At 39.5% G+C, this 17,053-nt stretch overlaps 1 pseudogene; it reads right to left on the bottom strand.

Moving 5' to 3' along the window:
• Positions 1–4,011: 4,011 nt before the first annotated feature.
• Positions 4,012–6,069, bottom strand: LOC133717767 (putative UDP-rhamnose:rhamnosyltransferase 1; annotated as a pseudogene).
• Between the last annotated feature and the right edge of the window lie 10,984 nt (positions 6,070–17,053).

The raw sequence follows: 17,053 nt of genomic DNA, 5'->3' as shown, positions 1-17,053 counted from the left end.
ACCACTACTAACTTCTCAGACCCAAATCTAGGAACTGACACGGTGTTACTTAGCCCATTAGTTTCTCATGAACTGTATATACAACTTTGTAGCTTGCATGATATTTTTTATTCTTCGAGTAGTCTTTTAATCACTTTGGGTCAAAGAACTTCTACTTAAATGTGACTCATCATATCAGAAGAACGAAAGCACATATACCTACAGTGTGAAGACCAATTTTACTAATGAAAAATTTCATCCAACCAATAATGTATTAGCATGCTGCAGAGACAAGAAGCACATTAATTGCACCTGGTCCAACAAGTATTTATCAAAAACTGTACCTGGCCATCAACAAGAAAAATAATGACAGATGACTCTTCAACAGCTGCCTCTTTGGAGGCAAGTGAAATTCCATCCATACCAATGGTCGTTGATACATATATAAGTATGCTATTTGAAATAAAAAAAATCCTTGTCAAACATATATTCTCAAATAAGTCCAATTAGGCAAATCAAATACAGTATCACTTTGGAGACAATTTATCTGTTCACAGTTATACTTGGGCATGAATCAGTTTGATATCTATCTCTATTCTTTTTAATTGCATAATAAACTCCATTGATTCCTCAGGCAGCATTCTTACAAGAAGAACAAAAGAAGGCAAAGAAATATGGTCCAAATGGCTCCTAAAAGCTGAAAAATATATTGCACTACATCAAGGTCACTCATAGTTTTGAATGTTCCTAAAGCTGTTGTTCACCACTAAGTTTGATACTGCTCCCATTGTTTCCACTAAAGGATCTATTAGGAGCGTAGGACGACCCATTTCCAGTTATATTCAGGAGTTCCACTTGTTCAAACAAAAAGAAAGAACAACTTACAAAGCCAATTGAGAAAAAGAAAGATCAATAAATACATATATATAATTTATCTGCTATGTCTAATGGCATAAGTATTATTCTGTCTCTACATGTAAAAGATATCGCCACATACATACGATGAACGTGGGACTGTGTGAGTGCAGGGTGGTTAAGTTCAGTTGTGGGATTTTTTTTCCTGCTTTCTTCTGTGCTTTGACATTATTGTCCTCAACGATTAAACTGTTTTTAAAAGACTATGTTAAGTTTGAGATTTATGGTTGACAAAAGTTGTTTTCCAATGGTACAGATTAACACCAGCAAATAGCAATTAACAAATATCAGGGTTTCTCTTGGGCAACTATGTCAATACAAACGCTCAAACATCAAATACTCCCTCTTTATAGTATAAGATGCTTTATACATATAGCTAAGAAACAGAAGAAACTTAAAGCCTTTATTAAAGAATACCGAATGCACTAATTTGATATCAAAGATGAGTAGAACTACCTTATTTTTTTGCAGAACTGAATGCAGAGTCGATAAGAAACATGAAAAACAAAAATGAAAAACAAAGGATTACAATACCTATTGCATCTCTCCTCAAATTCAATTCTCCCTACTTTCTACATTCCATTATTGTTTTGATTGTATCTCAGACCAATTCTTTTCCAACGTCCAGTAGCAACTAAATCAAAATAATCAAGGAATACTATATCTATCGTCTAATTTCAACAGAATTTATATCAATAAAAAAAATAACAACAATTTCTATGAAAGCACATCAATTGAAGAAAAGAAAAACTAACCTGTTTCATAATTCCTAAACTTCTATCAAATTCACCATCAAAATTAAACACAAATCAAAACTGTGGATAGATAAACCTACAATTTATACTTGAGAAATCATGATAGTTCTAGATCGAAATTACGAGTTTGATAATTCTGGTTCTGGATCAAATCCAGAATTAACGAAAATAACTTAAACAGTCCTATAATCGTTTCATCCAAAACTCAATTCCAAAATCTAAGTCGCTATGAACAATTGCCCAATTTCTAATTCGATAAGCCAAATCTCTACTCTGATACAGCAAATTACCTTCGAAACCCAAACCGCACTGCTTCCGTAATCGAAACTGCGCCGTTTAGGAGCCTCGAAGTCCGCGACATCGACGACGAGGCTCTGAGAGAGGACGTAGAAGAAGAACTTGGAGAGAGCTGCGGTGATCGGCAGCTGTTAGATTTGGAAGGAGACTTGGAGGACATCAGAGGCGTAGGTTTTGGACGACATCGGAGGTATAGAGGTTGGGGTTTAGTATATTAAAGTTATAAACGTGTATTATGCTTTAAGGGTAGAATGGGAATCAGAAAAATTAAAAACTGACCTTTTTTAACATCACCTAATTATTCATAAGGACTAAATTAATATTATTAACAATTCATTATGGACCTTTTTATCAAGTGAGAAACTAGGTGACATTTTTATCATTTCACTCTCTAATGTGACCTTTTCCATCATTTCTTTTTTTTTTATTTTATTTTATAGTTATTGAAGACACAGACAAATTGCCGAACGTGGCTTTTATTAAAATAATAATAACTAACACAATTATGTAAATAGGGGGCCCACCAAATCAGATTTTGCAAATCACCACGAAAGAAAGTTTGTGCGCCTTTTTGGCCTTTTTTTGTGAAAGCAACGGCCCTACAGGACACACACTCTTGAAACGTTGCTGCATTGTTGCTTTCCCATATTTGTGGTTTTTTTTTTTGGTCTGAACCATATTTGTGGTAGTGTACTGATAGAAATTGGCTTCTCTGCTATAACTATAATTTGCTAGAAAAAAAAGTGTATCATCTGGCCCTTAAAACTTCTTGATGTTTCTTGATGTGGCATCAGCTGACCCTTAAAACTATATCTGACGGTTGTGATAGAATCCAAGCAAATTATAGCATGTCATATTATAGCAGAGAAGCCAAGTCCGTACTGATAACCATAAGAGGCCTAACCGACTCTGTTTCGAAATCACAAGTCACAAGCTACGGGTTCGTTACGGCTCATTTTTTTCTTTTGTTAGAAAGCCTGCACCTTTGTAATGAAGTACAAGAGAGATCTTCTGAGTTTTTACTCCTTTCAACATTTAAATTCTTTCGCTGTTGTTTGAATTTGGTAATCCTTCAACTTTTACAAAGTAGGAACTTCTGATTCTCTCACGAATTTAGAAATCGTAAAACTCAACCCAGGTATGAGGCACCATCTCCTCCCCACTGTTGTTCTTTCATCTCATAGAAACAACAATAACAATTCTTAATTTGTTTCTGGATTGAACTTTTGGTAAACTTTAGATAAGGAACCATGGGATGGGGACATAAATTCAATTGATGGTGGCTTTTCTTTTTCTTTTTTTAATATTGGCAATTATTAACTGCTAGAAAATAATGGAAATTTGCCGGCCTGTACATATCTTTCTTTTTCTTTTTTTAATATTAACTGCTAGAAAATAATGGAGATTTGCCTGTGCATGCACCCGGAAAGACGATACTTCTCAGCATTTTGTTCTCTTATGGGTTTCAATGTCAATAATGTGTTCAATCTCAAAAAGGAAACAAACTATGAATAGAGCAGGCGATAGGGGCATTACTTAAGTTAAGAGACTGTTTTCACAAGCGAAAAGCTACAATTAACTATTTATTATTGAATTTCAGATATCCGAAACTAGACCCATATTGCATTCTTGGATTAGTTCAAACTCTAGTATTTAAGAGAACTACATGCCTGTCAAATCTTATCGTTCATGTTTTGTTAAACAGAACCAAATACGTAGCTGAATTATATTGAGCAACGCAGATTATGTGGATGGTTGAACTTGATGCCTGGATTTTCCGACTCTATTAATTGGAGTTCAACCAGTACTTCATCCCACCTGTCGATAGAAATTAAATTGAAGGCTATATCAAGTACGTATTTTGTGTCACTTTCGTGCAAGGGGTTGAACAAGCTTTACTAGAGATGGAAAAACTCCCAGTTTAGGGATTTAACAACTCCCATGGCATATTGTTGAGTAGTCGTTTTTACAGTACGTAATTGGACGTGGACATGGGATTAAGCAAAACACATGCGAAAATATAGGGACCAAAATCATAATTCAGCTTTTTTTTTTTTTTTTTTTTTTTTTTTTTTCCGGCTTTAGATCACCGGATACATCATTTTCTTTCACAGATCACCTCGATAATTAGCATAGCATAGATCGTAGAGTGGTGCTGATAACCCAAATTCCAGCACGTCTAAGGACTTTGATATATAATGCTGGGAATGTAATCTGGGTAACATGCATTTCTTTATTTGCTACTGGATGATCAAATAGGGTGATCATTCTTGTCTAGGAAGACCTTTTTCTACCATTATTCTTGAGATAATCAACAAATGCACCAAGGTAGTGGTCTTGGTGCAGCTTCTCATCTCCAAAAACAGCTGCAGCTTTCCTTGCATTGGTTCTCAGGTGCTCTCCTTCCTCTTCCACCATTGCAAGCCTCAGTGTTTTGGCTATGTCGTCTGCAGTAAACGACCCATCTTCGTTGCGTTTCACTTCGGCAGCCAGACCCTTCTCCACCAGAAGCCTTGCATTCAGAGGCTGATCAGCAATTAAGGGTAACACAACAAGGCAATGCCCAAATTGCAGAGTTTCAATCACAGAACCCCATCCAGAGTGAAACAGAGAACCCCCGATTGATGGGTGTCCCAGAATTTCGATTTGTGGCACCCATCCCATGCAAACAAGGCCTTTCTTTGATGTTCTGTCCACAAAACCTAGAGGTAGAGCCTCAGCATCAGTACTAGCCCAACTGGGTTTTCTGAGTGCCCAGAGAAATGGCAACTCTGAAAGCTCCAGACCATGAGCTATCTCATACGTACACTTGTTCTTTGCTCAGCTTACACTCACTCCCAAACCCTACAAACACAACTGACCTGGGTTTCTGCTTATCAAGCCACTCAAAGATCACATCATTCCCCGACTCCCTTTTTGATTTCTTTGGAGGCAGCAAACCTGTGGGAATCACAGGTTTTCCGGTTAGTTTCGCGTACAAATCCAAGTACTCTCCTTCAATTTCATTGCAACTACGAACAGCTAGTACTTGACTTGCTGATACAATCTTGGCAAGCCTTGCAGCATCACTTATCCCAGAACGATTCACATTATAAACACCAGCATGCCAACGAACTGCCTCAAACTCATTGAGTGCTACCAAAGACAGAAAAGGAACCCACCCCGGTGGGGAGGTGAATACTTCCGGTGATGGTGGAACATGAGAGAGATATTCCGGTGAACCACAGAAGACATTCGTAGCAGCAGAGAAAGGAGAGAAGTAGGCAACAGGAACACCATACTCTTTGGCAACGTCAACCGCCCAGTGGGCAGCAAAATCGGTGATGATCCAATCCGGCACTTGATCAGCAATGAATTGCTTAAAGGGTTGTCGTAGAAGATCAAATGCAAACTTCAAGTCGTCCATTTTCTCGAAAGGTATGTCCACCGTGGCCTCGGCGCCTTCAGGCAACAGCCGATCTGCAGCATCCAAAATTGGCAAAGGAAAAGGCACTATTGTTATGAGAGATTGCAACTCAGGTGGGATTTTAGGGAGCCTTTGGATGTTTTTGGGGGTAGATATGAAGGAGACATGAATCTTGGCTTTTGCTAAGGCTCTGGAGAGTTGAATCAAAGGAATGATATGGCCAAAGGCAGACCATGGAAGAATCACAACATGAAGCTCTTTTGCCATTTCTAGCTTGCAGAATCTACTGAATTGGGAGTAGTTCAGTTCAGGTACATAAGCTTGAACTAGATAAGGGTGAGAAAGCAGTGGCAAAGTTTCAACCTAGAGCAATTAATTGTCGGCACATATTGGTACCAGAAGCCCTAACTTTGCAGAGCTTGATCTTCTGTTACGCTTCGTATTTCTGCCCGCTTTGAATTTTGATAAACTGATTCCTACTTTGGGATTTTGTGAGCTTAATTAAATCAGAAAAAGACACATAAGGAAAGAAAAACAAGAAACTGTTACCAACACCAAAGAAAGTCATTCGGCATCTTTTCTACACTATTGACAGTGTGTAGAATCACGTTTTAGAAGGGTCAATCGATTAATTTGTTCCCTTTTATAAAGTTGACTAGTTTTGGGGTGTATGGAAACACAAATGGAAATGTTCAAGGTCAAATTCGAATTTTTTTATTTATTTTTATTTTTTTGGCAGAGAGAGAAATATATTAAACCAACAAAAGGAAGTATAACACAACCAAACTAACATACAATACCTATTCAAGTCCTTTTCTCAATGAGAGACGGAACGCGCCGCACGTGCTCGGACTTTGATCGAGGTTTAGTCGAGGTTCTCTAGTCCGGCGGCACTCCGTGTCGGTGGGGCTTGCCTCGGCGTCGCTGTGAGGCTACCCGACGGGTGATGATGGTCTCGGGTCCTCTGGCTTCTAGGATCTGCAGTGGCTCGAAGTTTGATCGCAAGATTTGGCTTGTTTGGTTCGAAGCTTCTCTGTGCTGGGGGAGTCATGGTGCCTGGGTAAAGGGGCAGCGCGGGCTGGTGTTTGGCTCCAAGCATCGGTGGCAGTGCAGCTTCATCGTCGGGGTGCAGTCGGCGCTTTAGGGGCACAAAGGGATCCTTTTCTTTTTGGATCGGGTCTGGTGCTTTCCGGGTTCGATGTTGTCTTCGAGGTGGTGGCGGCGTGATATGCGGTGGTCCTTGAAGTGGGCGGTGACGATATGTTGCTATGGTGGCAGTGATCTGGTTGCGGCGTGCGTCGTCCTCGGGAGGTGGAGGTGGAACAGGGCTGGGTCAGCAATTTGGGCCTAGGATTTATGTTTTCTTTGGGCTATTTAATAGTTAGATTTCCTTTTTCTTTTTTAAGGTTAAGGAACTCTAGGATAGTAATTTTATTACTTTCAATAAGTCCCTAATTTTTTAGGGAGCTACGCACTTTTGTGCCTCTAGCGAATCGTCTGGAGTAGTACCGATGGAAGATTCATGCTATCTCGATGTATTTAATGTCAAATGAGTGACCTAGTTCTATGTACCACTGTGGGTACTAACACATCTTCTTGTCTATCTATAGATGGCAGCGGAATGGTATGTAAGGGTCATTCTGGCTTATGATCAATATATTGGCTATTGCCTTCATTAAAAAAAAAAACACAACCAAACTAACAAACAGACCCAGCATGCTGGGCCAAGAAGCAAAAAAAAAATATGAGCTTAAACCAGGTAAACTAAGAGATACAACAACAGAGCAGCAAACATAAGGCCCATCAGAAGGCCCAAGACTAGCCTCCACAACGGCAATGCCATCGAGAACGAAGTCAAACTTGCAATCTAGCCGAAACTGGAGAGGAAGAAGAGTGAAGCTTGCTGCACCTAGACAATCAGACACCAGAAAAGCTCTAATCAAGCACACAATAAACTGCAGTCCAGATATAAAGGCATGAAAAGCAGAACTCAAACCATCTCCAAAACGGAGAATTTCTCCTGCCAAATTATCAACCAGAAAAGCTAGTTAAAGAGAGAGGGAAGTGAGATCCAAAAATGGATCAAAGGGACAGGCACCCAAAGGGCGTTCAGTTCCTTGTAGCATCACCCAGCGCATTAACGGGACAACCCAGTTTTGAACAAAGCTCCAAGGAGCATATTTATAGGCTATGGCAGAAAGACAGAGATAAGAGCCGCCACAGAGAGCGACCCACGATGACATCAACAGGTTTGAGAGGAAGAAGAACAGATCTAGGTCATGAGGAACAGACTGAGAAGGAGATGAAATAAGAAGACAAACAACATAAGGGAAAAGCCGAGAAACGGAAAATAGAGGCACGGAGCCTCAGATCGGAGACAAATTCTGAGCAAAAGCGCCTATGGCGACCGGGAATGAGCGCTACCGACTCTCAAGATTACGGAGAGAAAACCTATCAGGGTGGGTTTCCTATCCCTTTACATATTTGAATTTCAAAATGATTCCAACAAAATGATAAATGTAGCTAAATGAATCATCTTGTATTGATCAAATTGAAGGTATTACAGAGATAATGAATACACATACTGAAGAACATGAAGACTAAAATCTCTCAAAGAACTCCTCAATTACATTGTTAAAAGAAATGGATAAAGAACAAAGGCTTTATATGAATAGAATGTTGAGGTGTACAACGAGATCAATCAGTCACTGATGATTGGACTACTGACTATAGTCAACACAGAATTCTTACAAATTTTACCAGTTACCATGTAGCAAAAATAGATGTCACCCATGATCCTATGCTCCCTTGCTATTTGCTAAGACAAACAAAACCATGACAAAATATACTCTAGTATGCAGTAACTCTCATTCACTAGAACTCTCCTCCCTATGGTTTATCGACAGAAAAATATCTTCAAAGAGACCATAATCCAGAGTTCTAACATGTTAGAGCAAGTTCACCCGTTGAGGTCACTGGGCCAATACTATTCATTGCTTTTTGTCTTTCATTTCCACTATCTAGGTCACTGAGTCAGATACTGTTCACAAAAAGTCACCGAATGTCAATTGGCATGTCACGAAATTGACCCAGAAAGTGACCCAGAGTGACATTTTGTGAACAATATCTGACCCAATGACCTAGATGATGGAAATGAAAGGCAAAAAGCAGTGAATGGTATTGACCCAGTGACCTCAACATGTGAACTTGCTCTAATGTGCAAGAATACTGAAGGGTCATATCACCGTAGGTGCTGCCCAACATCACACTATGCTCCTTCATTGCTTTGACCAACCGCAAAGGAATCTTCTTCCGTAGAGAATAGCTCATATTTGCTCTGTGATCACACAATGATCATTTGCAAAGTAGTAGCCATAACAAGAATATCAGAAAGTAGCACGTACCAAGCTATTACCATATGTGCTGTGTCTGAGAAATTTTTTTTTTTTCCATAAAAAAATTTATTAAACAAAAAAGATAGTACCTAAGAGGGGATATATGAAACCAAAACATCTTAAAAGAGACAACAAAAACATGAGCAAAAGATAGTACCTAAGAGGGGAGATATGAAACCAAAACATCTTAAAAGAGACAACAAAACCAAAAGGCAACCAAAACATGAGCATGCAAGAATAATTATAGCCGATTGCATCAAAAATCAAAACGCATAACGAGCGTCCGATTACGGATAAGATAAGGGTTTCGTGAATCCTTTTTATTCTTCAATTTTTTATTTTGAGACTTTGGGATGTCTGAGATTACATGCAAGAGTTAATTCTCCAAATGAGCTTTCTAAATGAGACAAAAAACAGTGAGGAACCTCTTTTCCCACTAACACCTTCGAGTGTGATCGCATGCATTCTATCATTTGATATCCAGGGAACCTTATCCAAATCGTTCATTTGCAAGGGACTTTTGGTATTGATGCCATGTCATTGAGCACATGACTAGCTTGTTCACAATCACCTACAAATATTACAGAAAATTTTCTTAAATTTATTGTAATGAGACATTTTGAAGTATAGAGAAGCTAAAACAATCAAGCCACTGTCTTAATGTTAAGCTATGCCCAGTTTCCTACTTGAGCATGATTGCTGGTTGTCGAGTGTACTGGGTGGCCACGTGCAAGTGTTACTTACTAAAGCACTTGATGAGTGTCAGAAGCCATTGAAGCAAAGAGAAAGAAGTCAAAAAGAAAAAAGTACACACCTAACTAGAAGAGGAGAAATTCTTAGGTGGGGGTTTCCCACCACGTGGCTTTACGGCCACCCAATCATAACAAAGAAAATTTTTCATCTTTTCTGAAAATACTCCTGCTCTCTAAAGTGCAATACCCAAAACACCCCCCTACTGGGCAGTGATTGGTCCTCCCCACCACGTGTCCGTGCGGGTGCCTTACGCAAGATTCTCTCGATATAGTGAATTGGGAGCTATCACTGATTCACTGGGAATTTCTCGCCATTCAGTAATGTAGCTAGGCCTACAGTAATGAGTAGTAGTATGTGCCAAATCCACCACTTAACCTCCTATAGATCCAGCCTACAATAAGTAAGACTTTTAACCTCGTGAAGAAAGGAAGTACAATAAACAGCAGATAGATTTGATGTCAGATATCACAGAAACTACCTAAGATCACTGAAAAGAGCCAATGATCGTATGACACTATTATGAAGAAGACAATGATCGTGCTTGACTATTAATTTCACATCCTAATTAGAAGCAGTTATACAGCTAACAAATAAGATAGCAATACGTATGGACCATTTTTTTTTTTTAATTAAGAGACAAAATATGTCTCAGATTTCATTCATCTCAAATTAGAATGACCGTTACATACCCTTCCGCAGCTATCCATAGACAGAACAAAAAGATGATGGTAATACCCACAATGGTACATAGAAATAGATCAACTCACTGAACATCCAATGCTCACTGATTACAATAGCTTGAACTCTTCTTTAGTTTATTAGAGAAGATTATTCGCTAGAAACACATAAAGTGCACAAAAAAAAGTGCTTAGCTTCCGAAAAAATTAAGGATTTATTGAAAATTGAACTAATAGAAAAAGAAAAAAAACAAGGGCTAAATACTAGTTAGTACCCTGTGGTTTAGGTCCAAAATCAATTCAGTCCCTGGACTTCTAATTTCATCAAAAACACCCCTGCACTTTCAATTTTGATCTAATAGGTCCAATTCGTTAATATTCTATTATGGGTTCAAGTTATAGTTGGATTATTTGTTGAAAAACTATTTATTTTTAATAGTAGGACTCACTCCTAAATTGACTATGCAGACCACCTCGACACCACATCATAAAACATAGGCCATATATGAGCCACGTTAACAAGTTAAATAACTCAATTGTCGGAAAACTAACAAATTGGACCTATTAGATCAAAATTGAAAGTGCAGGGGTGTTTTTGATGAAATTAGAAATTCAGGGACTGAATTGAATTTGGACCTAAACCATAGGGTAGTAATTTGTATTTAGCCCAAAAAACAAATTAGCAGCCCAAAGGACAGCTAGAACCCTAGGTTCATTAGCAGCCCAGCCTCATTCTAGTCTCCTCTTCCTTTGCAAAACGTTGCACGCATACCATGGGTGGACACTGCTACCACAACTCGCCGTGAAACCCCACTGAACTTGTTGCTATGCCCCGCCGTTCCGCTTCAAGGAAAATGTCACGTCCTGATTTCCAATCACAAATAATAATACAATTAAATCAACACAAATGCTACGAGCGTGAAGGTTCAGACACCAACACTAAATACCTGTAAAATTTTTCTTTTAAAACAAGTAAACGAAGATGCCTTGAACCCACAATGTCAATACAAACCCATTCTTTAGAGTCGCAAATTACATTATACTAAGTTTATAAATTAAACTGAATAACAATTCATAAGTAAACCCACCCACCACACTCACTACACAGTGGAAGACTACTACGTGCGAAACCGCACAATCGGATCCCCAACATTCAACAACAATAACAAGAAGCTTCAACCATGTTCACCCTAACCTACAGGATAAACCCTTATACTATTGAATAGAACACCTGGTTACAACAACAAATTCGGTAAGCTTATGAGGCTCGGGTGAGTAAACTCAAACAACCAATACTGAAACACATGCTCAAGTCATCCCAACTTAGACAAACAACAAGCATATATCACGGTAACAACCATCAATTTTTCATCCTTGAATAACATACATAAGTAAGTCAACTTGTGATAAGAACCCACATGCTTTGATTCTCAACTTAGCATCCAATTACACAAATCACAGTCAAACAAAACCACCTCAAGTAATGTTTGAAAATCATTTTATCCCACATGGGCGAACTACAAAACACTCTTCATTTATTTCAACCAAAAAGTACTTGTCACCTCAGTGACGTTTTCAAATCATTTAGTCTCCCCGACCATTCCAAGAATCAAGGAAAACAACTCACACCTTGATTTCATCAAAACTCCATGCCTTTTTTCAAAAGGGAATGACACAAGTCATGCCGTGACAAAATTGTATAATCACTTTCCATTTCTCTCCACAGATAACAATCGCCACCACTGTAAACCATTCAAATCATTTGAGCCCTTAACAATAATTTCAAGAAGGAAGCAAGACAATCACTTTTTTTTTTTTTTTTTTTTTGAATAATGGGGTTTGGAACCCAGTTAAGCTGGGAGGCTCATCCTCATGCTTATATTATTATTTATTATTTGCCGCATCGAGGGGGACGTAATACATTGATCTCGAGCATGCTTAATAGCATTACAATTATCTTTGTAAAGGACATCCTGCAAAAAGCTCAGAGCCTCATCCAAAGTAAGATCAATAGTATAATCTAACCTAACAAAATGAGCAATTCTATCTGCTGCACTATTCGCTTCACGACTCACATGTCGAATCCTAATAAAATCAAACTCTTGCATATAATCTTTACAATCATCAAGAATCTGACTTACCTTAGAGTTATCTTCTACTGGATGGTTAAGTGCTGCCACCAACAAAGACGAATCGCTTTCCAGTTAATCTATTTCCATCCTTGATGAATGGCCAACAAGAGCCCCGCCCTACAAGCTTCCACTTCACTATGAAATGCTGAACACAAATGCGGCCAAAATCTGGACCAAGCCGCCTTAAAGTGCCCAAAATCATCCCTCACAATTACACCAACTCCACCACTTCCAGTATCACTCTTAAAAGCACCGTCCACATTAACTTTAAGTCTACCTCTAGGGGAAACTCCCATTTAGCCACTGTACCCTTACCTCTCTTGTTATGTGCCTTTAGAGGATGACAACTTTGGTAATCATGAAGCAATTTAAGAGGCCACGTAACTGCATGCATGGGATTAAATACTCCACCATTCCAGACTAGCTTGTTTCTCTAAGTCCAAATAGCCCACAATTGCATGAAGAAAACATCCACATGCTGTTTGCTTAGCTTCTCAATAACACCCAAAATCCAGTCCTTCATGTTATTAGCATAGACAATCACAATTTAAAACAAGGGAAAACAATTCATAGTAACCCCAGCGTATAATTAGTTCAGGATGTTACATTAAAACAATCAATTCAAATCATAGTAATCCCTGCATATAGTTTTTTTTTTAGTAAATGAAGATTGCATTGATATATCGCAGGCCAGAACGGCACATACAAATCCCCCAATAAGGTGATAGGTGCCATTACATTTAAGACAATTCCGCTCCTTTATTCAAGAAGCCTAGCAGAATAGAAAATCCTACATAAAAGACTAGCCAAGAAAGTTCCCAGTGCCAATGCGCTCAATTGCGGTACACTAAGGAGCTTTCAAAATAAATGTGTAGAACCCAAACATTTTGTAGGCCACAAGAAATTCAAAAACCTCAGATTTTCTCCTTGCCCTACGGGTGAGGGCTAGGAGGGTTCCCTGAATAAAGAACACTCAGCACATCTTCTGCAAAGACCTTCATAGATTTTGAAGGATGTTTATTGCGTGCCCCAAGTGGACGTCCTCTTTTCTTTTTTGAACCACCGGCCATAACCTACAAAGGAGTGTGCATCAAAACTAGGAGCCCCCTTGGTGCTTCCTGCAGTCCCAAGGCTTTGGCAGTGAACTTAATGGGCATCTTCAAATTTTTAATAGGGATGTCCTCCTCCATGGGGCTAAGACACAGCACAGTACTTCTCGATTTTAGCTTCTTTGGAGATACAGTAGGAGAAGGAGGCCTACCTCTTTTATCCACTCGAGTAGCCCCATCCCGGCCTTCATGTGATTGCTGCACCGTGTGAGCTGCAAGATCGGGCACCACAGTCCCACATTCCACAACAGCAGTGTCATCAACATGTTTCACAACTTCCCCGGACGTAGCCTCAGTCTCAGTAATTTGGTCCTGGTTCACACAAACAGCTCCATCCAGTACTGGATGTGCATTCACACCTACAGAGTCTCCTGCCTGCATTTCACTCATACCATCAGATGGTGTAATCTCTTCACCATTCACAGACTCAATATTGGTATCAATCGGTACCAGAGGTTGTGGACTTCTTTCTTTCTCCGCAGGACCGCTTCTTTTCCTAATAACCACAGGTTTTCACCCCTTTGCAGCATCCTTCACTCCAAAGAGTGTACGAGGGAGGGACGGGTTAGTGCGACCACCCTTAAAGCTGAAACTCCCATGCACAAAACCCCCATTTATTACAGTCTGGAATGAATTTGGCAGTGCAATCTGGTTTTCCTTTTGCACAATGCCCTGTTTTACAGTCGAAGGAGGAGAAGCCATGCATTTTCCATTCACATGGACTACCAGATTACATGTCTTGCATAAACCCACCAAATTCTCAAAAAAGAAAACGATTTCTTCAATTATACCTGGTGCCAGCTTCAGAGTCTTTTTAAGAAAAAAGGCTTGTCTAGGGCATGAGCAACCCTAACACGAATGGTGCCTTTTGAGTTAAAGAGCTTCTCATCCATATCCATATATTTACCAGCAACGGTAGCTACTGCTTTGATAGTTTCAGACTCTTCCAATGCAGGAGGGATGTTGGAGATGCGCACCCAAAAAAAAAAAAGCGAGGTCATGTCAACGGTATGAATCGGATCCAAACCATTGTAGTCTTGAATAACCATCGGTGCCCGGTTAAAGTACCAAGGCCCTCCCCAAAGCACTTTGTTCTGATCGCGCCTGAGGTCAAAAGCAAATACAAAATCTTTTGAGGCCGTTCCTGAACTCGAAACTTGCCATCCAAAACCCACACACGACGGAGCTGATGCGTGAGCTCTTGCAGCTTAACAGGTTTGGGCATCAGAGGACGAGCCAAGAGGTAGGATTGCGAAAGCCGCCGAGTTGGTTCTCCCACTGTCGCACCAGTTATGCGCGAGATGTAAAGGATATCTTCTCCTGCAAGCGCCATGGAGGCTACAAAGCTTGCAGTTACTTCGTTGATCTCAGACGTACTGAAGGTTGCTGAGAAAAAGTAGCTGGATCGACCAAAAGACGGCCGACGTTGGAGTAGGGTTTGGTGCACGTCAGAGCGGCTGCGCGTTAGGGTTAACTTTGTATCCCTGCATATAGTTTAGTTCAGAAAATTACATTAAAATCAATCAATCAAAATCATAGTAATAATCACAAACTCCATACTCTCGCATCTGTAAGTAGCTCTAATCTTCACAGCAACCAACTCAATCATTATTAACTTTATAACAAACCTACCTCCTTCACAGAGGAATCATCATAGCAACCATCTCGATCGTTGTTAACTTAATAACAGACCAACCTCCTTTACAGAGAAATCATCACACTGATCATCACACAGATTTCACCGGTCATCACACAAATATTTTCACATCCTTTACACAACAATCATCATAAAGATCATCACACTGATTTCACCAGTCATCACGCAAATATTCCTACACATTCTACCATATCTTAAATCACACAATTAAGATGGTCCTACTAAACCCATGGTATCTCAACAAATGAAATTCTACAATCACAACTCCATACACAATTTCACCATTTTCAAAACAATATGAAACTAAATTTCAAAGTATTGTTTTCGCCTCTCACTCCCATGGTCACTCTGGACCAAAACATTTAAAGAGGTCACGCAGGACCCGAAAAAACTACACAATCTCAACAAATGATGTCACAACCCTATGATCCCTAATCCTCAAATCCCCGGTCTTCAGATCAAAACATTTTAATAAATCGCACAAGACCCAAAATGTTTCATAAATCTAAATCAAAGATGTCACCCCCTGTGACCCCAATTCCCAGAACCCCAGTCCTTAGATCAAAACATCTAAATAGGTTGCCCAAGACCTAAAAATGTTACCCAATCTCAATACTTTTCAAAATAATAAGAATCAACATTTCCACTATATATTGTTTCCCAAAAAGTCATATCTCAAAACAGTAAAATGAATACCATCATACATACTGCTTTAAACACCCATCAATCCATAAGGACACACACACACACACACATGTAATCATTTGCTCAGGAATGCCACTATAGTCACAGTTAAATAAATAACTCCAAGACAATAAGGTAACTTTGTTCGTAAATGAACATTGTGAGATCTACTCACCTCAAAATCTCATTGCGTCTTCATGCACAAACCGAGATAAGCACAACTCTGCTCAAAATGATTTTGTCACACACCTAAGTAACAAGGTCACAACTCAGTACCACGAACACAAAGCGATTAAAGTTCAAAACACGTGAACTATGAACGAAAGATACGTCAATCGAGACAAACATCATCCGAGACCACCCAAGGTCTCCGGATCACTTCTAGGATCAGATCCCCCAAAAAATTAGACTATCCAATGGTCAGATCCTCACGGATCGCACATCGTATGAACCAAAACCGAAAGTAACCCAACTCGTCCAAACAATCGAGCAAACACAAAACTAAACATACCACATGTTTGTATCGACGAAGGATGATAACAAAGCAAGAATTAGCTCCAAGCACGGCCGGACGCGCCGCCGGTCAACTTCACCATCAGAAAGATCAGGTCCGCCCAGCTTATAGATCACAACACGCAGAGCAACTTTCATAACTAGACCCAAGGCCGATTTGGCCTAGATCGAGCTAGATCAAGCTCGAAAGACCTCGATCGTTAAACTTCAAACCTTGATTTCTCGCTCCACACTTCAAATCGATCTTCAAGGCTAGTATGGATGGAAGGAGGAGGAAGAGAGCTTCAAAATCTGACCAATTTCAGGTCCAGCCGCCGCCGGAAAACGGAGGTAGAACCGGGTTGCCGCCGCCACGTTTTCCGTAGTTTGATCCGCCATTTATGGTGCATCTGGGAGCAAGCCAGTGGCTGGAGAAAGAAGAAGAGGTAGCCATTCTCCGAGGGCTGTAGGAAAGGGCAAGTTCACAATGGATTGAAGTTCAGTGAAGTCATTGAAAGAAAGGACGGATCCTATTTTCGAACAACACCGAAAGCAACAATTATTTTACAAAACATATGTAATATTTTTTATTTATTTTAATTCGTTTTTCAAAACTGTACTATCCAACACATTTTATACATCATTCTCAAAAATAAATAATAAACACATTTTATACATATTGCGTATATGTAAAACGAAAATCTGTTTTTGTAAAACGTCACCGCCTAAGCTTTCCACTAATTTTTCCTACGGTGTTTGGAGACGTTGGAGAACAATCTGGAAATATATATTTGTTTTCATT

Source organism: Rosa rugosa, chromosome 6, assembly GCF_958449725.1.
Source record: "Rosa rugosa chromosome 6, drRosRugo1.1, whole genome shotgun sequence".
Lineage (NCBI taxonomy): Eukaryota > Viridiplantae > Streptophyta > Magnoliopsida > Rosales > Rosaceae > Rosa > Rosa rugosa.
The sequence above is the reverse complement of the archived record's forward strand: the minus strand, read 5'-3'. Positions and strand labels throughout refer to the sequence as shown.